Consider the following 21,803-nt stretch of genomic DNA (forward strand, 5'->3'; position numbering starts at 1 on the left):
TTCAGCTTTGAAGATCCTGGTGGATTCCGAGTTAAAGCTGGCATCCCTGAAATGCTGGCTCCCTCCAGCCCCCAGAGGACAAGCCTAGCTGGTACCCAGAGGATTTCTTCCCTAAGCATTAACCTGGAGGATCTGGTAGGGGACATGTAGAAAACCCCATCCCCATGAGTCTCCTAGAGCAATATGACAGGACAAGAAGCATAGGACTAAGGGCAGTCCTATATCATTTCCCACCTGGGTAGGTGGTGGGGACCATTGCCACAGGCAGAGAGTCACAGGGAGAATCCAATCTTTTCCAGCCTCCTGTAACAGATTCTACAAGCTTGGTGTGGGAGTGCTGAAGCCTCTTCTGTGGCCCTCCTTTATCTCCTCCTCTTCTTCCTCCCACTCTTTCTTCTGCTTCTTTTCTTGGCAATAGTTCTAATCCCAGTTCCATGCCAAGAAAAAAGTCTTCTTGCCTCCTCCAGGCTTCTGGGCGGGGTACCCTGATGACTCTAGCTCCACGGGGACAGTTCCTGGCGGCCACCCTGCTCGTCAGGCCATCCATCAACTGTGTCCACACGTTGCCTGTCCTTAGGGAGCTCTAAGGGAGCTGGCCAGCCATCTGTTCTGTTCCTGTATACAGATGGGGGCCAGGCCCCCCTGGCTCCTTTCCATGGCCTGTTTGGAAGGATCCCGGTAGAGCCAGCCCCTCGGGTTTCCCTCTCACATGGTGTGTGTCCAGAATGCTTGGCTTGCACCTTCTTCATGTGTCCCTGTAGCTGCTAGACCTGCTTCCATCAGAAGTAGGGGTGAGCCGTGGTCTTAGGATAGACTTCAGGCCTAAGAAAAATGCTCAGCAGGCCTTCGGTCATCTAACTTTCCACCCACCTATCCATCTCATTTCCATGGCTCAGAAGGTTTCATATTGTTAAGATGGCAAGGTGACTTTGTAGGATAAGCACTGGGCTGTTAACCTTAAGGTCTTCAGTGTGAGCCCACCAATCCATCTGTGGGAGAAAAATGAGGATTTCTGCTTTCACAAAGATTTATAGCCTCAGAAGCCCTATTCAGGGTCACTATGAGTCAGAACCAATTCGACAGCACATAACAACAACATCCATTCAATCAGCATTTGCTGAGCACTTGCTGTGTAGCTCTGGGATCCAGTAGTTAGCAGTACACAACCCCAGCTCCAAGGAACTCCTTCCTAATCTAGTGAGGGAAATGGTCAAGTCACCGGACAAGGACAGTGCACTTTGAGAAGCTCAATGAGGGGTCAGTGCCTGGTATTAGGAAAAGTCCAGAAGTCACGGAGGACTGTGGGCTAGCCAAAAGTGATTTATTAGTAGTAGTAAGGTGAAGGGAAGGTGGTAGAATGGCACATTTGAGGAATAAGGTTGGGATGGGGTAACGCAGCAGCAAGAGGTAAGCAGGGGCTCAGTCACATGGGCCCTTCTGAGCCATGCTAGAAGATGTGAACTTCAACCTCAGGGCAGTGAAGGGCAGTGATTGACAGGAACAGATTTCCAAACCTTCTGGCTACTTACGGAAACTGTTGTGGAATATAGCAAGGCTAGATATGGGGAAGAATAATCAGAGGACTAGTGTGTAGTACTCCAAGCAGAAGGATGGAGGCCTGAACCTGGGGTAGCAGTGGGGATGAAGAGGAGTAGCAGACTTGAGTGACTGAGGTAGATGCTATAATTTTGGTGAGTGACTGGCATAGAGAATGAAAAAGAGGAGGGGTCAGTGTGAGCGCCACACTTGAGGGAAGGTGTTAAATTCTTTTCCCTGTTGCTCAGAATTAGTTTTTTGGGAGCATCTGGAGCAATTACTCTTAAATTTGCCAAAGACATAGTGTTTCCAGAAGCTGATGAGGTAGAGGTGGTTTTGGTAAAGATGAGGACCTTAAACCTCAGTTGGATCAGTACTTCTTCCTCTTCTCCATCTGGGAAGGAGTAGAGGCCAGGTTGGTGACTAGGACTGGAAGAGAAGAGAGCTGGTCCTTCTTGTCTGTGCTCTCAGTAGGTGCATCTAGGGGGACATGTAGATTGTCTAGGAATATACAATGAAGCTACCAGAAGGTTATAGCTCTGCTACATTCAGAAAAACCCACTTGTCCAAACCCTGACCAATGTGATTTGTTCCCTATCACCAAGAGCCAGAGGAACTGGCCTGTAGGGGATTCTACCCAGAAAGCCGGATGTTGTGGGCAATGGGCTTTCCATTCTAGAATCATGGCCCAGTTTTTCTGTAATCTGGTGAAGGCTTTGGCCACGGTAAACGCTGCTGTGACTTACTTGAAGCCTCAATTGAACACATTTTGGCATTATGCCAAGGTGTAGCTGGTTCCTCCAACCCCTGCTGAGATCCCTACAGGTATTCAGAGCCTGAAAAAATAGTCAGTAGTGTTAAAGCTGGTCGCTTCAACCAATTCACAGTTAAGGAAGCTCTGCTGAATGAAAAGGAGCTATGGATGTGGTTTTATATCGGTGAGATAATAGACAAACATGGTATTATTGGCTATGATGTTTGAAGACCAATCTTTACCATCTGATTATATTTGGTTTACTATTTGAGTGTTCTAGGACCGAGCGTGATCAGACTATTATCTGAATAAAATAGTAATTATGAAATTATACCAAATACTACATGGAAGGTCACAATGTTAATATTAAGTTGGAACATTAAGCTTTGACACATTATTAGTACAGCACTAAATGTAGAGTAACTATAAGATAAGCACTAGACTGCTAACCACAAGGCCAGAGGTTCAAACCCTCCAGCCTCTCCTTGAAAACCCTTATACAGTGTCGCTGAGTTAAAAATGACACTCAGTGGCACTTAACAACAACAAATGTATGTCTCTCTTATCCTGAAATTGGAAAGGGTATATGTGAATATAAAGCACTGGACCACAAGGTCATTTTGAACTCTGCAGGGTTGGGGGTACAAATTCACCAGCTGCTCCTTGGAAATCCTATACAGGATCACTATGACTTGCAATTAACAACAGCAACAACAACATCTATGAAGGAGCTCTGGTGGCATAGTGGGCTGCTAACCTGAAGGTCAGCAATTCAAATCCATCAGTGGTTCCTCAGGAGAAAGATGAGGCTTTCTGCTTTTATAAAGATTTACAGCCTCGGAAACGCTATACAGACTCACTATGAATCAGAACCAACCAACAGCACAAAACTACCACCCGGAAAGTACTGTCTCCTGAGGATGGGTGGGAGAGAGATGGGGGAGTGTAAAGGAAGCCCTGTTTCTTCAACCCTCAGGGGCTGTCAGGCATTTGTCTGAGACCTGTGATACAAGTCTTGACAGCGCTTAACAGTAATAGTATAAAGACAAACATGCTGATGTGTAAGGTGAGATCACTTATCTGAAACTTCAACAGGTAGTAAATGCTCCATAAAGGGTAATTACTCAGTCTCCTTAATTAGTCCATCCTGGTAGTATAGTGGTTAGGAGTGGGGCTGTTAACCTACAGGTCATCAGTTTGAAACTACCAGCCATTCCATGAGAGAAAGATGAGACTTTCTACTGGCGTAAAGATCTGATCTACAGCCTCAAGAAACCTGTGCAGGGTCACTATGAGTTGGAACTGACTCCAGGGCACACTACCACCAGTGCTTCATCACGCAGTCCTGCTGTGGCACTGTGGGATAAAGCACTGGACCGCAAGATTGGTTTAAACTACAAGATTGGCGAACCAAACTTACTAGCCACTTCTTGGAAACCTTATATAGGATTGCTATAAGTAGGAACCCTGACTCCACAACACACAACCACCACCACCACCACTGCTCCATAGGATAATCAAACTACAAGATCAATGGTTCGAGCCCACCAGCCACTCCTTGAGAGAACTATGAGGTTTACTGTTCCCACAAAGATTTTTTTTTTATAAATAGCCTCAGAAACTATTTTAAATAGTTTTAAAAACTATTTTTAAACTATTTTAAAATAGTTTCTGAGGCTATTTTTAAATAGGGTCACTATGAGTCAGAACCAACTCCATGGCACTTAGCAACAAGAAGTGCTTTCCTGGAGTCCTGGTATGGTGGTGTAGGATAAACACCAAAACCCCACGCAAGATCTTTTGTCGAACAGACAGACTCAGTGGTACTTAACAACAGTGCCTTCTTATGTTGACAGTTTTCTGTCCAATAGAGACTCCTGATGTTCCGGATTCTTAATCATTTTGTGTAAACTCATTCCCTGTGAGTCTGTTCTTAAAGACATCTTGCTGAATGGAGAGATAGGATCCTGGCTTTCCTTAGCCTTTCCCAGCTTTTTAAAAGCCCAGCGCCACACGCACGAAGGCTCAGCCTATCAGTTAGCTCACAGCAAACTGTCGTTTTGGGGAACCCCCCTTTCTTGTAGTGGAAGCCCTAGATCCCTGGGTAGAAACTGAAGGAGCTTCACCAACCTTGTCACCAGGGCACCTTGTCCCTAGGAGTGGAGCCAGCAGTATTCCAAGGGGAGACTCAAACTGTGCTGTTGCTGGGTCTGCCACGGCAGGCTTTGAGCACTCTCTTGGGTAATTCTAGCATAGTGGGTTGGGCTGCTAACCATAAGGTCAGCAGTTCAAATCCACCAACTCTCCAGCTGCTCTGTGGGAGAAAGAGGAGGCTTTCTGTTCCTGTAAAGATTTACAGCCTCAGAAACCCTATACAGAGTCACTAGGAGCCAGAACAGACTCAATGGCAATAGGTTTGTGGTTTATTTATTTTTTAATTTTCTGGTGGTGGTAGAACTGCCTGGGTTAAGTACTCTTGAATGCTTCTGTTCCTAATTTTATTCCAAATATTCTTTGGAGGGTTTTGTTTTATGTTCAAACAGGAAGACTTGAACTTCATTTTGTGCCAAAGCATTAGATGCCTATGTTGTTGTTAAGTGCTGTCGAATCGATTCCAACCCATAGCGACCCTATACAGGGTTTCCGAGGAGCAGCTAGTAAGCTTTAACCACCGACCTTGCAGTTCAAATGGCTTTGCAGTCTGGCACATTAACCCACATCGCCACACTAGGCCTCCTTATAGCAGTAGGGAATCTCGCCACAAGAGAGCCTTGGCATCAGGGCCCAGAGTGGAACCAAATGAGGCCTTTTTGATAATGAGGGTTAGAGTAGTGGGGCCAGTGGGCAGATGTCAAAGACATGAAAACTGGTAAATCAAAGGTCTTTGGCAGCATTTTGGGGGGGTATTTATCCCCATTAGTGGGGCACATGGGGTCAGAAAAATAGACCCGAGGACTCAGCTTTTCCTATCTGCTAGGTCTCCCTTCTTTGTCCTCGGAGACACCATTCTGTCTTCATCTTGATGCGATGTTAGGAGAACTGCACAGCCCCAGAATGCCCTGACCACCTAGCCATGGGTGGTAGGCACAGTGGTCAGGCCATATTGAGCAGGGTGTGGGGTGTGCCGTGGTGACTGGTTGTTTTTGTCGAATCAGCTTGGAGGGCGGATTGGAGGCAGGGCCTCAAGGTCGCCTGCTTTGACCCCTTCAGGCCCTGACTAGGACCCCATGGCCTGCCCTGACACCCGGCCACCCTGCCCTCTGCTCCCTTCTAATCTTATTTACATTGAAACGGTCTGGAAAATACCAGATATGAAAACACCCTGACTGGGGGTGGGTGGGGAGTGGGGTGAAGGGGGTGTGTGGCGGGTGGGAACACAAGTATTTTAAAAATGCTGCAAATCTCTACAGCGTTTCCCAGAAACCACAAGCACGCGCTCTGCCTGCCAGCGGGGCTCTCACCAACCCAGTGTGCTAAGCTGCTGGATTCTGCTCACTGCAGCCTGGGGTGGAGAATAGCATGAGATGGGAGACTGGGGCAGGGGGAGGGGAATGGGACTGTAACCCAATTGGAGTGGGGGCTGCCTTGCTACCTGGGCAGCCTGCCTGGTGCTTCCATTGTCAGTTCTGGGCAGCAGGTACAAATATGCCCCCAGGCATCTGGCAGCCACTGTGGGTACCCACTCGACCAGACAATTCCTGCAAAATCCTCTGCTGCTACTGCTGTGCAGTTTGGGGGGCCCCAGAGTCCTGAAGGTTTGGCAGCAGCTTCTGTTCTTTTAAATACCGAGGACCATGTCAGCAAAGCTTATTTTTTTCAGTTGTTGGATAGAGTTTGGGTGGGAAACCCTGGTGAGTTACCACTCTGGCTCCCTTCATCTCTTGTCCTATGCTGCTCAGAATCAGGATGTGACTGTCTGTCCTGGCATGGCTCCACCCAGCTGCCTTGCACAGACTCTGGGTCAAAGAAGAACATATGCCCAGTATGTATGATGCCCAGTACCATGCCTGGCATGTGCATGCTCCCTGAGTGGGGTTTAACTGATGTGGTTAAGATTCAACTGGACAGAAATGTCCTGAAGAAAGGACATGAGACTAACAAAGCTAAGGACCATAGCTCGTGCTTACCGTATATGTAGGCACTGTTCTAGATCTTTTTCATATATTGACTCGTTTACTTTGTACAACAACCTAATCAAGTATTACAGTGATCTCTACGACACAAACAAGGAAACTGGATCACAAAGAGGTTTCACAGCTACTAACTGGCTTGACAGGATTTGAACTCAAGCCATCAGCCCCTTGGTCTTAATCAGTGTGCTGTACAGAGTGGAAGAAGGCAGAAACTAGATTGTTTTTTATAAATCCATGCCCAGCACAGGCCTGGGTCTTTCTGATTCCTGCTGCCCTTGAATATTAAAAGCCTCCTCACCTCCTCGACTTCCCTCCAGAAGAGAAGGAAAACCCAGGAGTGACTGGCCACTTCCTCTATGAATGGTGTGGAAAGTCTTTGTTGTACAAGAGTGTGACTGTTGCTTTCAGTGTCTCCTGAGGATTAGCCCAAAAGACATAAATCCAAGTGGCAGCAGGCAGGATTGAATCCTATAGGAGCTGGGAGATGCCCTGGGCAAGGCGGTTGAGGAAAACCTTCCTGGAAGAGGAGAGCTATCTGTCTTGACAGCGTTTGATCCCACAGAGCTGGAAGAAGTAAAGACTCTTGCCCTTATGCCTCTCCTCTGGAGACTCAGGTGGTGGTGGTGGTTATGTGCTGTGGAGTCGGAACCAACTCATAGCCACCCTGTACAGGGTTTCCGAGGCTGTAAATCTTTACGGGAGCAGAAAGCCTCATCTTTCTCCCGTGGAACAGCAGGTAGTTTCGAACTGCTGACCTTGCGGTTCACAGCCTGATTCATAACCACTACGCTACCAGAGTCAGGAGGGCAAGGATATAGCCCCTTTCACCTTGAGCCCTTACTGGTGTGCTGGTACTAATCTCCACAACACTTGGTACATCAGGGTTCCCAGAGCATCCCCTTGGACCTAGAGCAGACTCTTCTTCCTTGTTGCAAGGGTTCGATATGCTGTTGTTTCCTGTGTATGCATTATGTGAAAGATACCGGAGAACACAACCCAGCAGAGCATTTAGCAAGGAGAAGGTGTATAACATAGAGTTCCCATGGACTTCTACCATTGAGTTCCTGCTGTTCTTTTTGTATGTAATATTTTTTTTTTTTTTGCCCATCCTCATACATTAATACACATTGGCCTGTTTTGAGTATCCGTGCCTCAGGGAAGCCTTCCCTAACCATCACCTACCACATCAGGTCCCCAGCTCAGCAGCACCCCATCCTCTCCTTCATTACACTCATAACTTCATAATAAGATTGTTACTAATTGTTTTTCTTGTTATTTCTCCAATGCTGGAGCACTTTATAAGAGCAGCAGACGTTCATTGAATGGAAGGAGCTGGATCTATATAACAAGGAACTGGTTTCCTAGTCTCTCTGTCTAGTTTGCCTCATTTAGTTCAGTTTTGGGCCATAAAATCCCCACTCCTACTGGGTGTGGTCACCTGTCTATATATTGTCTTACCATGTTTTGCCTTCACCCACTGACAGTTTCCCTTGTCTCTGGGGATTTGCCGGCTCTCATAGGAGTAGAGGGAAGATGCTCTCTGTAGGCTCTTAGAAACAGGAGCCTGGAAGAGACACTGTGTAAGGACAGTCCCAGGGATAGTCTGCAGCTTCCTTCTGCCCTGAAGCCCCCATGAAAGCGCCGAACTTGGATGAGAAGCAGATTCAGGGTTATATGGGGGCCACACAGTGACCAGGGGACCTTGGAGGAATGTGCCTGTCTTCTTACTGACTGTAGGCCTCTGAGGGGGTGGAATGTGGCCCAGGCAGGGCCCAAGGCTTCCTCTTCCCTTCTGCTTCTTTCCCTGGGCTGCCTGCGTGCTGGAATGTCAGCAGGCTGGGAATTTTCACAGCAAGGATTTTTCCCAGTCAGAGCAACAGATTCCAGTTGGAGCTTGGGGACAGCTCCTACATGGACTGGGACTGCTGGAAAGGGCAAGAGTGGATGGGAGGGCAGCTCCCCCTGTTCTGCTCTGGTCATCTCTGGCACCCTACTGAGCCAGGTCAGGGGAGCCTGGGCTACCACCAGAGCTGTAGGGCTCTGGAGAGGCTATGGGAAGCCTGTGGGCGACTCCACCTCTGTGAGGGGAAGAGGGCGGCTGGCTGTATCCCACAAGATCTTACTTCCTCTAGCTGGTACAGTCAGGAAGGGGAACCGCCTCAGATTCCATCTTCAGGTGGAGCTGTGCCTTCTAGACCCAGGTTCTCTGGCCTTTGGCGGGAGGTAGCACCACTGAATTTGTCACCCAAATCTACCCTCCACGTTGTGGGCCTCACAACACCTCCAGACCCCGGGTTCCCTCTCTTGGTGATCTTTGCAGCCTCTGACCTTTGCCCCCTGATCTCAATTCTGCTGTCTCCTCCCGCCCATTCCCATTTCTGTAAGGAGCTGACTCACTTCCTCTCCCTGTAGCTAGTGTTATTTCACTGCCATGCCCTGTGGCAAGCAGAGTACGTGGAGGAAGGAAGACTCGTCCCAGGGTACTTCCTGGGATCTTCTTTGACAGCAAGACTATGTGTGGCTGTTCTGACTTTGAGGCCAAAGAGGGCAGAGTGTGGGATACCAAGGGGGTTGGCTCTGGACTGTGGGCAAGACCAAGCCTGGATGCCTACAGAGCCTTGCTACCATCAGGACAGAGTATCAGAAACCTTGGGTCGCACCTGTCCTGTGCCGCACTCTGTTCTGTGGAGGAGACAGATGGAAGAAGCCATCCCCCTGATCAGGGAGCTGTGTTTTCACTAGAACAGAAGACATCTGCAGAAACATAGATCTTGGCCCAGGGTGGCGTGGACTCGAGGCCAACCAGTGACAGCACCATCAGACAGCATGGCCCATCATGATTCTGTGACACCCAGTTTCATGCCCAGCCCCATCACAACAAGAGGACAATGTCTGGAGAATTCAATGGACCCTTCCAGGGACAGAGCAAGGGGGAAGGGTCTGATCCTACTCCTGTGTTTAGTCTTCCTGCTGTGGATCCTCCCCAGCCCCACAGCCCTCCTTTGTGGACTGCTTGGGTTGTGGAGTTGATTGTAGAAGCACAGGCTTCAGAGCAGTGAGTGGTTTCTTCCCTCAGGCGGGGGCTGCCCTCCCCAGAGCTGTCGGGACTGTGGGAGCCTGTGTGCCTGGCACTTCAGGCACTGGGGAACTGGCCTGAACCTGGCACTGCCTTGTACCCCTCCTCAGCAGGCAGCCTAGGTCACCTAAAGGGCCTGGGCACAGCGTGAAGCAAAAGTCCCTGCTCACTTGGCCATGAATCAAGATCAATAGAAGCAAGAGAGGAACTGGGCCTGCCGCCTGAGAAGCCTGGGGGGACTGCTGTGGTCTCTCTTCCTGGAATCAAGTGACCAGCAAGCATCCCGATTCCCCGTAACACTTGGCTTTGTCTGGCAGCATCCTCATTCCACTGGCAGCCTGGGGTTCTGGCCTCAGCATTTCTGAACGACAGGAGTTTCTTATTTAGGTGAGTTGAAGGGCAAGCAGGAATGAGGCCTACGCTTGGAGGTTAGGAGAGCCAGCTTGACCACCTCACTCTAAATGCCCTCGCCCTTCTTCGTGGGAGGGGAACCACCCTGTGCAGGCACATGATGCCTGTCTGCATTCCTCTCTCAGGGCTTCTTTGTTGGTGATTCATCTCTACCCAACATCCCTAGGCGACCTGGGGAGCAGAGCTGGGATTTGTGGCAGGACACCCAGCTTGGAAATGGCCTGGGTGTCTTACACATGCTGCAGATAAAAATTTAGACTAAGTTGTCGTTTTCTTCCACACCTCACATTTCTGCCATTAGCTTCTAGTCCTTCTAACCTGTTTGATGACCTTTGGGCCTTATTTTTCTATTGTGCTTTGGGCCAATAGGGAAATAATATCCAATGAAGGCTGGCCCCAAACCAGAGGAATTGGTCTCTGGAGTAGGGCAACACAGTGTGTCCTTACTTCTATCAGAGCCACGGGTTCCCCCCAGCCCCATTGTTTTCTCTAGTCCATTGGTTTCAAGAGTTCTCTTCTATGTCCCCTGCCCCTTCAAAATCCAAAATTGTATCTTTTATTGTTTCCATAGAAACAGATTCTTGGCTAATATGGGGTTGGATAGAACGGCTGCCCTTGGCTGTAGGAACTGATTCCATATCATATTGTAGAAAGGAAGAAGACGACAGCATAGGCAAAAAGGGCTCACAAGTTCACAGTTATGAATGGTTATGTATGTATTGGTAATGTATTAGGATGCATTGGTTGAGTCGTGGACCCTGGAGTTAGACTGCCTGAGTTCAAATCCTGGCTCTGCTACTTACTAGCTATGTGACCTTGGGTAAATTATTTATCTGTGCCTTATTTTTTCTGACCTATAAAATAAGAATAGTAATAGTACTTTCCTCATAAGCTTGTTTTGAGTAAATCAATATGAGAGGGCTTCAAAAAGTTCATGGACAAATGGGATGAAAAGATGGATTTTTTTAATATACTTTTTGAAGTCCATTTATACATATATAAATCACTTAGACTAGTGCCTGGCACAGAATAAGTACCCAAAAGTGAGTAGCAGCATCAGTATATCTCTGACACGTTGTATATGCTACACCCCAGGATGCATTTGGTATGTGGTAGCTTTGTGGAACCTTCTGCCCATAGGAGGGAGACCCACAGCCCTTAATGACTCAGTTCTGTCTGTGGAGTGTGGGGAGGGTTTTACTGTTGTCCCCAGGATGGTACTTTAGCTCAGTAAGGCCCAGAGGCCACCAAGCTTAATTAGGGCCACACTGTAAGCTCAGAGTGGGAGTGCTGTGCTCAGAGTGTCCAATCTGGTTGAAATCTGTGCTGCTTTTCTGTGACTTTCCTCAGTCAGATTCTTGGCTGATGATACTACCTTTGGAGTGCCAGACTTCTTTCTACCTATTTGTTTTCCAGTTGAACAAATAAATTCTGCTTTGTTTTGGGGTCTTTTGACGGCTGATTTTGTTTCCTCATCCTGCCAAGCTCATGACAGCACATCTGGTTTAGTGGTAACCAGGAACTGAGGATGAAATTGAGGCACAGCACAGAGAGGCTGCTCTGACCAGTCAGTTTTCTAGCCTGTCTTCTAGTCCTCCTGCCACACTTATGGACTTGCCCAGACTTTCCCACTCAGATTTCTAACTGCTGTAACCAAACCTCTCATGTCAAGTTCCTGTATTGAGTATGTAGTGTGGTCAGGCCCACGCTTTATTCCCTTGTTCTCCATGGACCTAGGGCAGATGGAGTTTGTTTGAGACTCTCCAGCACACTGAGCATGTCTCAGAGTCCTTTCTCCACCATGACCACTGCCTCCTCTGGGTCATCTAATTGGCAATAAAGAGTAGTCCACTGTGGTCCTTGGTGCCTCATGGCCGAACCCCTGGGCATGCTGCCTGGGACAAGAACTTCATTGGCCTTATTTGCCCTTGAAAGTCTGGGATTCTGCTGGGACTTCTGTCTTGGGGAGCCCTAACATGAGTCCAGCAGCGGGTGACGTGGGGAAGCCCTTCAGGGCCTCAGGCCACTACATTCCAGATGTCTCACCCATGCATGGCCCAGCGACTGCAGAAACAAGGAGCAATTGTGTGGCACTGAGGGGCTTTCTCCCAGGCCTGGGATGCCTTGGGGTAGGGGCAAGCTTCCATTCAGCCTTGCCTTTTCAGCCCCTTGGCATCTGCCTTCTGTTCCCAGGCTGGTAGTTAACTATTGTGGCTACAGCCCCATCCTCCACCTCTTTCTGAGGCTTAGGGACCAAAGAGTGTATCTCTAGGCTCAAGGGTACAGGGGTCTAAGCAGACTGAGGTGGAGGGGAGGAGAGGAAAGGGTAGCAGCGTATAATCAGGGGTTGCACCTGAAAGAGTCTTTGTCAAGATGACCAGGACAAGCTGAAAGGGGGAATGTCTGGACCAAACTTGCCCAATCAATGTTTGCAAAAATGGAATTGTTCTGTAATCTGTGCTGTCCAATGTGGTAGCCACTAGCCACATATGAGGAGCCCTGGTGGCATAGTGGGTTACACATTGGGTTGCTAACCACAAAGGCAGCTGTTTGAAACCACCAATGGCTCCACAAGAGGAAGGTGAGAGCTCAGAAAGATTTCCAGCCTCAGAAACCCTATACAAGGTTCCTATGAGTTAGAACAACAACAGCCACGCTCATGTATACCAAGAGGCAGTCATTCAAACAGAGCAAGGGGATATGGTGTGGTTTCAAATCAGAAAACGTGTGTTTCAGGGTTGTATTCTGTCACCTGTCTTACTCAATCTGTATGCTGAAAGAATAATTAGAGAAGCTAACCTATATGAAGGAAAATGGGGCATCAGGATTTAAGGAAGACCCAATAACAACCTAGTGTGGCATTGTTGGTTAATGCACTGGACTGCACAGTCCATCTGCTTGAACCGCAAGGCTGTTCAAGTTCACCAAGGTTGTTCAAGCTCACCGGCTGCTGCTTGGAAACCCTATTATGCAGGGTTGCTATGGGTTGGAACCTTACTCTATGGCACTTAACAACAACAACATTAACCAGCAACATGCAGATAGTACAACCTTGCTTGCTGAAAATAAAGGGGATTTGACGGACTTGCTGATGAAGATCGAAGACTACCACCTTCAGTATGGGTTACACCTCAACATAATGAAAACAAAATTGGATCAGTAAAACAACATCATGATAACTGGAGAAAAGACTTGGGATTGCCAAAAACTGAGATCAAAGGACATTGGAGTAATCTGTTGCAAAAGACCTCTTTTTTAAGTGTTAAAGAGCAAAGATGTTACTTTAAGGACTAAGGTGCACCTGACCTTATAAGTTAACTTATATGCATGTGAAAGCTGAACACTGAATAAAGAAGATTGGAGAATTGATATTTTTAAATTAGGGTGTTGGTGAAGACTATCAAATCTACCATGGACTGCTGTTCATTTGAAAGAACAAATCTGCCTGGAAAGAAGTATACTCAGAATGCCCCTTAGAAGCGATGCTGGTGAGACTTTGTCTCACTTCCTTTGGACATATTATCAGGAGAGACCAGTCCATGGGGGACATCATTCTTGGTAAAGTAGAAGGTCAGTGAAAAAAAGGAAGAAAGACCCATCTTAATGAGATGGATTGGCACGGGGCTCAAGCATAGCAACGATTTTAAGCATGGCGAAGGACCCAGCATTGTGTTATTCCATTGTATGTAGGGACTCTATGAGTTAGAACAAAAGCGATGGCACCTAACAATGGCCACATGTGTAGGAGTCCTGGTGGTGTGAGTGGTTAAATGCTTAGCTGCTAACTAAAAGGTCAGTACTTTGAAACCACCAGCTACTTTGGGGGAGAAAGATGTAGCAGTTGTCTTCTGTAAAGATGACAGCTCTGGAAATCCTTTGTGACTGTTCTACTGTGCTATAGGGCCATCTTCATTTGGAACTGACTTGACAGCAATGTGCTTACTCCAGTCACATGCGGCTATTGGGCACCTTCAATGTGGCTAATATGATTGAGGACCAGAATTTTACATTTTATTCCATTTTAATTAAGTCACACGTAATCCCACTGTTAACATTTCCATTTTACTCTTATTTCAATAGCTACATGTGGCTAGTGGTTACCATATTGGACAGTGCAGCTCTAGTCAGCTTTTGGAAAGAAACGGTGGCGTGCTCTTGAGGGCTTGTCTCTCCCTGCAGTTTCCTCCGTGAGGCTGGAGAAGATGGCATTTTCCCTTCCTCTCAGGGGAAGGAAGGTTTGGCCTCTCTGGCAATTTTTACACTTTACCAACTCCGGAATCCTGGTGCCCCAGGGCTAGCAGGTCCCTGGCAGTGTGCCACCACAACTGGGAAGTGCTTCTCCACCTTGCCAAGCATGTCTTCTGCCCAGCTTTGTACTACACAGGTGCTCACATGCCCCAGTGGATTTGGCCAGAGCTGTTTATGCGGAGGTGGTAGATTGGTAAGAAAGGTAGAAGCTTTCACTTCTTCCTTCCTGCTTCTATGGAGGTTGGGTTTGTGCTTTATTTTTACTTTAAAGTGCTCTAGAAACAGCCTCAATATGGACCTCCAGAGGTATTGGCTTGTGTTTTATTTTTACTTCAAAGAGTTCTAGAAACTGGCTCAATAGGGGCGCCAGAGATCCTCTAATATTTATAGAATGTCCAGTGTTTGGGGGAGCTTGCAGTTTGTCTACTTACGGGAGCCTCCCTGACTTTTGAGAATAAACACTACTGGTCTCCAACTCTCTTACCCAGGGAGTCCATACAGGTATTTTATTTAAATCTGAGTGACTGACCCTTAAACTGGCTTCCTTTTTTCATTTGTGGAAATAGAGACTTGTTTACATGAAAAAGAAGAACAATGCTTCATTATGCTTATTCTGTCTGCCAGAGGGGGTGGGGATGGGAATAGAGTGTATGTAGCTTTTAGTAGGCCCAGAAGTGACCCAAGTCGTGTTAAGATTTGGGACAAGGGTGTGGGGTTTGGGCACACCCTCCTTAAGGTTGGCCCTTGGCTTTGGACATTACGTTGTGTGAATGAACCTGGCAAACAAAGCTACACAGTTTGGAAATCCCCAGCAGTAGCTGATAGTCCTCAGGGAGTAGCAGGCCTACTGAAATCGCCAATCAGGTGGTCTTTGCAGCCAGCCTGAAGCTTGAGGAGATGGACTCTTGGCCAGGGAGAGGATGGGAACAACCTTTAAAGTCCCTGATGGGCTCAGTGCCCACTAGTGCCAGGGTGTGGTGGTACTAGACTCTGAGTAAATCTTGAGTGTGGGAAGGCAGGGGCTGGGGAAATACCTGACCTCTTATCCTCAGTGGCCAACTCTGTGGCTGGTCACCCAGGGCTGGCCAGGGACAGCCCACTGACTCTGGGATTGCTTGTACAGGACCGCTCCCCACTGCACAGACTCAAAGTCTGAGGGACTTCTGACCTTTCTTTCATTCTATTCAATCAGTAAGCGTGTATAGAGTGCCTACCTTGGAAGGAACTGTTTTAGGCTTTGGGGATAGAGCAGTGATCAAACAAAGTCGGCGCCGTGCTCATTCCCCCGCCCCCCTCCTCTTTTTGCCATTTCCCTCTGGTGTAAAACAAGAGGCCATCTTGCCGTAGGAGCCCCTCTGGCCTCTAGCTCCCCGGGGACGCCTCCTGGGGGCGGGGCCTGGAGGCCGGCCCCTCAGAAGTGAAATCCCGCGGGCTCGGCAGCGCGTGTGAGTCTGTACGAAGGGGGCGGCCGCCCTCTGCTGGGCTTCCATGGTGCTGCAAGGCGGGCGCATTCGGGACGTACGGCGCATGTGTCTGGTCTGGACCCGCCCGCAGACCTGCCCCACGCGCTGGCCGGTGTGGGCGGATCCCGGAAACACATGCTGCGGGTGGGCTAGCGTCTATCTCCGCTCCCGGGGTGCCGACTCTGCCTCTGGCTCTCTTATGTGATTACATTTGGCCGCTCCAGGTGTGGTAGCGTAGTGGTTAGGAATCGAGCTACGAACCTTAAGGTCAGCAGTTCAAAAACTACCAGCTGTTCTGCGGGAAAAAGATGAGGCTTTCTGCGCCCTTAAAGATTTACAGCCTCGGAAACCTGTGCAGGGTCGCTATGAACCGACTCTACGGCACATAACAACACTCCAGGTACCCTTTCAGCCTTCCTGCCCCTTCTGAGTCATAGCTAACCTCTTTCAAGGGGTCTGTTGTCTTCCACCTCGGTTTCCACTGATCATCGGTGTCCAGTAAAATTTTAAGAAAATCTTGGTATGGTAAAGGGTGCTTGGAGTCCTGGTGTAGTGCTGTGGGTTAATGTGCCAGACTGCAAAGCCATTTGAACTACAAAGTTGGTAGTTCAAGCTCACCAGTCGCTCCTTGGAAATACGTGCTCGCTATGGGTCGGGACTGACTCGATGGCACTTAACAACAACAAAGGGTGCTAGTGACTTTTTTTTTTTTTTTTAAGTCACTCTGTCTACTATTACTGTTATTTAACGAAAGGGAATGCATTTTACTGCCAAAAAAAAAAAAAAAAAAAAAAAGGAGGTGGGAAATATAATCCTTTCCTAGAAAAGCAAGGCACTCCAGCCTCTTGAGTCTTCGCTGGTGAGAACTTCAATAGGGTATTAGGGCCGGTGCAGAGTAAACTTGGAACTGGCTGTCTGACGGTGTACACCTGTCATTGTGGAGGTAGTGTACCTTTTACCCCAGTAAGCATAAGTGCCCCAGGCTCTCGCCTGCCCTAAGTGTGGAGTGTTTGAGACACTACTGTTAACAACCCCCCTAAATAAAGAGTTCTGTTAATGACATTTATATATGTTATAAATTAGTGAGATGAACGCCATACAATTAATATACATTTATAGACACACATACACCCTTTTTGTTTAACCGACAATGTTGTTATGTGCCGTGGAGTCGGTTCCAACTCATAGAGACCCCGTACAGGGTTTCCGAGGCTGTAAATCTTTACGGGAGCAGAAAGCCTCATCTTTCTCCTGCGGAACAGCTGGTAGTTTTGAACTGCTGACCATGAGATTAGCAGCCCAATTCATAACCACTACACTACCAGAGCAATGAGAGAAATAAAATTGAAAATAATTTTTTTTTTTTTTTTTTAAAGACATGTAGTAGAACCTCAGTTTCTGTGTTTTCAATATTTTTCTTTACAAACCAGCGTCTCCATCTGACATCGCTTTTTTGAATAGTGGTTTTACATTGCCCTCTCCTACTCCCAAACTTGGCTCCTTGGATTCTCTAGTTCTTATCCCCATTTTGTGCCCAGATTTCCGTTAACCAAGCCCAGCTGATAGTTTGCCTTGTATCTCCCAGCCACATCCTGAGCCCTAGGCATACCCTCTTTGTTATTCATCGCTGTAACTTTCTAATGGCCTTTCAGCTTCCACCCTCCTTCAATCCCTACATCCTTCTGCTTGACTGGCATTCACACCCAATATGGAACCCATTGCCAATCCATTCTTATTCCTAACAACTATAGATCAGAGTACAGCAGCCCCCATAGGCTCTCAAGGCTGTAATCATTATGGAAATAGACTGCCACATCTTTCTTCTGTGGAGCTGTTGGGGGGTTTGAACCACTGACCTTTTGGTTAGTAGCCAAGTGCTTTAATCACTGTGCTATCAGGGCTTCTTTTAGCATTCCTAAAACGCAAGTGTAATCATGCCCCTTTACTCTCCAGAAACCTGTGGCAACTTCAGTTGTTTTCAAGGCAGGTGGTAAAGTGGAAGAAGCCAGGCTCTCAAGTCAGAACAACCTGGGTCCAAATCTGGCCCCGCCTATATGTATCTGTGTGATTTTTGGACAAGTTATTTAACCTCTTCAGTCTCCCAGCCCACAAGTCTCCTTTTCAATACTTAATTTGCCAGGGTTTTGTGAGTAACCTAAGTGGCACTGTGCCTGACTTGTGGTAGATGCTTTGTATACACCTTCTCCCTTCTTAAGACTACCTAAGGAGCTCTGGTAGTGTAGTCCTTACAAATCAGGCTGCTAATCTCACGGCACGGTCAGCAGTCTGAAACTACCAGCTGTTCCATGGGAGAAAGATGAAGCTTTCTGCTCCCGTAAAGATTTACAGCCTCGGAAACCTTGTACAGGGTCGCTATGAGTCAGAACTGTCTCCACGGCACATACCAACAACAACAACACCCTGCATTGGTCTCAGCTACAGCTCTTTCAGTTGCAGGGGACAAGGTCCAGCTCAATTGGCTTCAAAAGGAATACATTGGCTCAAGTAGCTGAAAAGTCCAAGGGTAGAACTGGTTATAAACCCAGCCTTATCTGGAAACTTTAAACAGTGTGATCAGAACCCATAGCTTTTCTCTCTGTCACTCTATCTTTCCATGCTGGCTTGGTCCTCACACAAATGATGACAAAATGGGACCCTGTACATGGTCGCTATGAGTTGTAACTGACTGGGCAGCACTTAACAACAACAACAGAGATTCAAATCACGTTCCTTTTAAATGTTCATTGAATTTTGGGAACAAAAGGAAGTCTGAAGGGACAAGATTAGGCCTATAGGGTTGGTGGGGGAAGGTTATTCAATGAAATTCTCAGGACAACCCTCATTACCCTTGAGGAATGAACAGGTACATTGTCTTGATGGAAAACAATTCCTCTGCACAACTTTCTTGACATTTTTGTCACCAATGCAGTTTTAAATTTTAAAACTTTTTTCCTAATAAGCCGCCTTCAAGGAAATATATCAAAATTACCCCTTTGGAATCCCAAAGAACAGTTGCCATAACCTGAGCTGACCTCTCTGCTTTGAATTTAATTGGAAGCCATTGCTTCAATTAAACCTTGCTCTCTGAATCATATTGGTTAATCCAGGACTTGCCCCTGGTTTTGAATTGTTTCATAAAATTGTCTTCATTAGATTTGATATTGCTCAAAAGACCTCTGGAAAGATTAGCTCTTTGAACTAGCTGATCCTTCACACAATGCTTTTTTTTTTTTCTTTTCTCCAATTAACGCGATGTTATTTATAGGTTCAGTTGTGAGGCTCTGTGTTTTCTTTACATTGAGGTACAATCCAAACTGATGATTGTAGTGTTAGATCTTCGTAAGTATTTTAAATCCTCTTCACTTTCAACAAGCAAGATTTATCCATCTGCATATTACAGTTTGTTAATGTGTCTTCCTCCAGTCTGAATGTTTATTTTCTTCTTCATAAAATTCAACTTCTTGGATTAAGTACCCAGCATCGAGTTTGAATAGGTATGACAGAAGGATACAACCCCATCATACAACTTTACTGACTTTAAACCATTCAGTATCTCCTTGTTCTATTCTTAAGAGTGCCACTTGATCTCATAAGCACAGTGAAGTGTTCTGGAATACCCATTCCTTTCAATATTATCCATAGTTTGTTATGATCCACAGAGTTGAGTGACGTTTATAGGCAATAGTTCATAAGTAATTCTCACTGTTTAGGAGTCCAAAAGTCTGAATTTAGAGTGCTCTCGGGACAGGCTTCCCTCTAGAAGAAAGTCCTTTTCTCGGAGCTTCTGTTCTTGGTGATCTTTATATGTTGTTGTTGTTTTTTTCCTTAATTTTTATTGTGAACTGAGTGATAGTTTACATGGGAGAACATTGGCTTTACACCTTTGTTTCACTGCAATGATTACAATCTCCACTGTGCATCATCATTCAACAGTATTTGTTTCCATTCCCTATTTTGTTTTGTTTGTTGTTGTTGGTTGCTTTTTTTGGGGGGGTGGGGGGTGTACACAGAAACATTCAGGACTATAAAATAATTTAAACAACCAAAGGGCACATTCTGCAAGACTGCCTCCTGGCTGCCAGCACTCAGTCCCTCTCTTCCCATGAGTCCAGAGACCTCAGCTGCTCCCTTTCTCCATGTCCTCATCTCTGCCTCCATCTGTGGTTTCGCTGCTTCTCTGGATAGGGTCCTGCACTCTGTTTGTGCTCTTCTTTCTTGATAGTCCTAGGGTCCTCTGTTTCTGTACTGTAAGATTAACTATTCCATGATTTTTGTTACAAAACTTTTACCTTTACAGCTGTAATTAGTCATAATAACAGTTTCTCACTTTTGAATCATAAGAATCTTATCCCCATCTCTTTTCACCAGACCCATCTAGACAAGATGAAAACTATTCAGTGGGGACTCTACCTTTCCCTGCACACTTAAACTCCCTCTTGAAAACTTGTAAGACAGTCACTTCATGCCTTTATCACCCCCTCATTTTAGGTAGCCAATGCCTAAGTTGCCCAGCCCTATCTACCCTGTATACAGAGGTAGTATTTTGAGCTACTACATCCACAAGTATAGGTCAAGTTCATCAAATTGAAGCAATGTACACTCATTTCCTTTATCAAAGATTGTTTTGGTTTTTTCTTCCTCTAGTCGAGTTTTCATTATCAAACCATCAAGGCTAGGTCAAATGGGTACTGTTTGCAAATCTGGGCATTCTTGTGCATCTCCCTTCACTTCATATCAGCTGGATGCTTCACTCTCAGCTCTAGCCCTCTGTGGCTATGTCCTTGTCCATGGGCTCAAGTGTCCCCAGGTCTCACCACACTTTGGACCAACCAGCCCTTCCTCTTCTCTCTCTCATCTCCAGGTCAACAGGAGTCTTGGAGCGTGGTTGAACTCAGCCCATTTCTTCATTGCTGGCTTTCCCCCTCTTCCACTCACCAATAGACCAACATGGTCACCAGCAAGCTTACATGCCTGCTCATGTGTTCCCTTTGAGTTTCAGTCTTGGAGGGGAGGGGTCATACAATGCTTTTGATACCCATCAAGCCAAAATCTTGTTGAGGCCAAGATGTTCATTTAAGATTGAAAATGCTGAACCAATGAGATCCCAACTTCAGTAGCTGTAACAACAATGGTTGTTCTATGGTCTTCTGCCACAAATTTCTGGACTTCAACTATAGTTTCTTTGTTCATTAAGACCATTCTTCCCTTGCTTGGCTCTTCTTTGATGTCTTTCCAACCTTCCTTAAAATACTTGCTCCATCTAAGAAGTTGTTGTTTTATGTGGGGCAGCATGCCCATAAAATTATTGCAAAGGTTCAATGATTTGCAACACTGTCCACTTCAGTTTTGTTAAAAAGTTGATACTAGCCCTGACCTTAAAAACATTTCCCCCCATCCCATGGCACTGAAAGTATTTTTATTTTGAAGGCCCCCTAATGAGACTAAGACAAATTATTGACAGAGAACTTGTTTGCAGCCATCCACTGATCACAGAGACATGTTTAAACACGTTTTGCTTGGGATAAACATGTGCGTGTATGAACTTTTTTACTTACCTTCATATTTCCTTGATGTTTATTGGGTCACATGCCCTTCATGAACAAATCCCTGTGTCCAGGGAATATAATGGTCTTGTTGTTTTTAAATAGCCATCGAGTAGGTTCTGACCCATAGCAACCCTGCGAAGGGTTTCCAAGGAACAGCTGGTGAGCTTGAACCGCCAATCTTGCAGTTCAAACCGACTTTGCAGTTCAGCACATTAACCCACAGCGCCATACCAGGACTCCATGGTCTTATTGGCCAGGCCTAAGTCACAAGCTGGTGTGGTTCCCCAGAGAAAAACTGGTGTTCTATAATCAGAAGGTAGAAGGATGAGTAATGAGGAGCAAAAACAACAGATGTTGCTACAAGGCCTTGATCAGACCCTTTTTACCATCCTGTCTCTCGTTCATTGTTTCCCTAATGCACCATGAAATGGAGCCAACTCAATGGCAGCTAACAACAACAATGGACACTTCATTTTAACTTATTGTCAATACCTCACACTTCCCTATCCTTTGTTTTTTTTAAAATATTATTCCTTCACCTTAGAATGCCCTTCCTACTTCATCTCCACATAGCAAAATTCTTCTAACCTTCATGGTCTAACTCCAATTTATTTCTTTAAAACTTTGTCTAACCAC

The 21,803-nt window shown here is 46.5% G+C and overlaps 1 protein-coding gene and 1 pseudogene across 2 annotated transcripts in view; both read left to right on the forward strand.

Moving 5' to 3' along the window:
- MYO18A (myosin XVIIIA) overlaps nt 1-21,803 on the forward strand; it is a 103,651-nt gene that overhangs the window by 2,650 nt on the left and 79,198 nt on the right. The window lies entirely within an intron of this gene.
- Nucleotides 2,220-2,518, forward strand: LOC102837409 (annotated as a pseudogene).

The sequence above is a fragment of the Chrysochloris asiatica genome, unplaced genomic scaffold, assembly GCF_000296735.1.
Source record: "Chrysochloris asiatica unplaced genomic scaffold, ChrAsi1.0 scaffold00266, whole genome shotgun sequence".
NCBI classification, from domain to species: Eukaryota; Metazoa; Chordata; class Mammalia; order Afrosoricida; family Chrysochloridae; genus Chrysochloris; species Chrysochloris asiatica.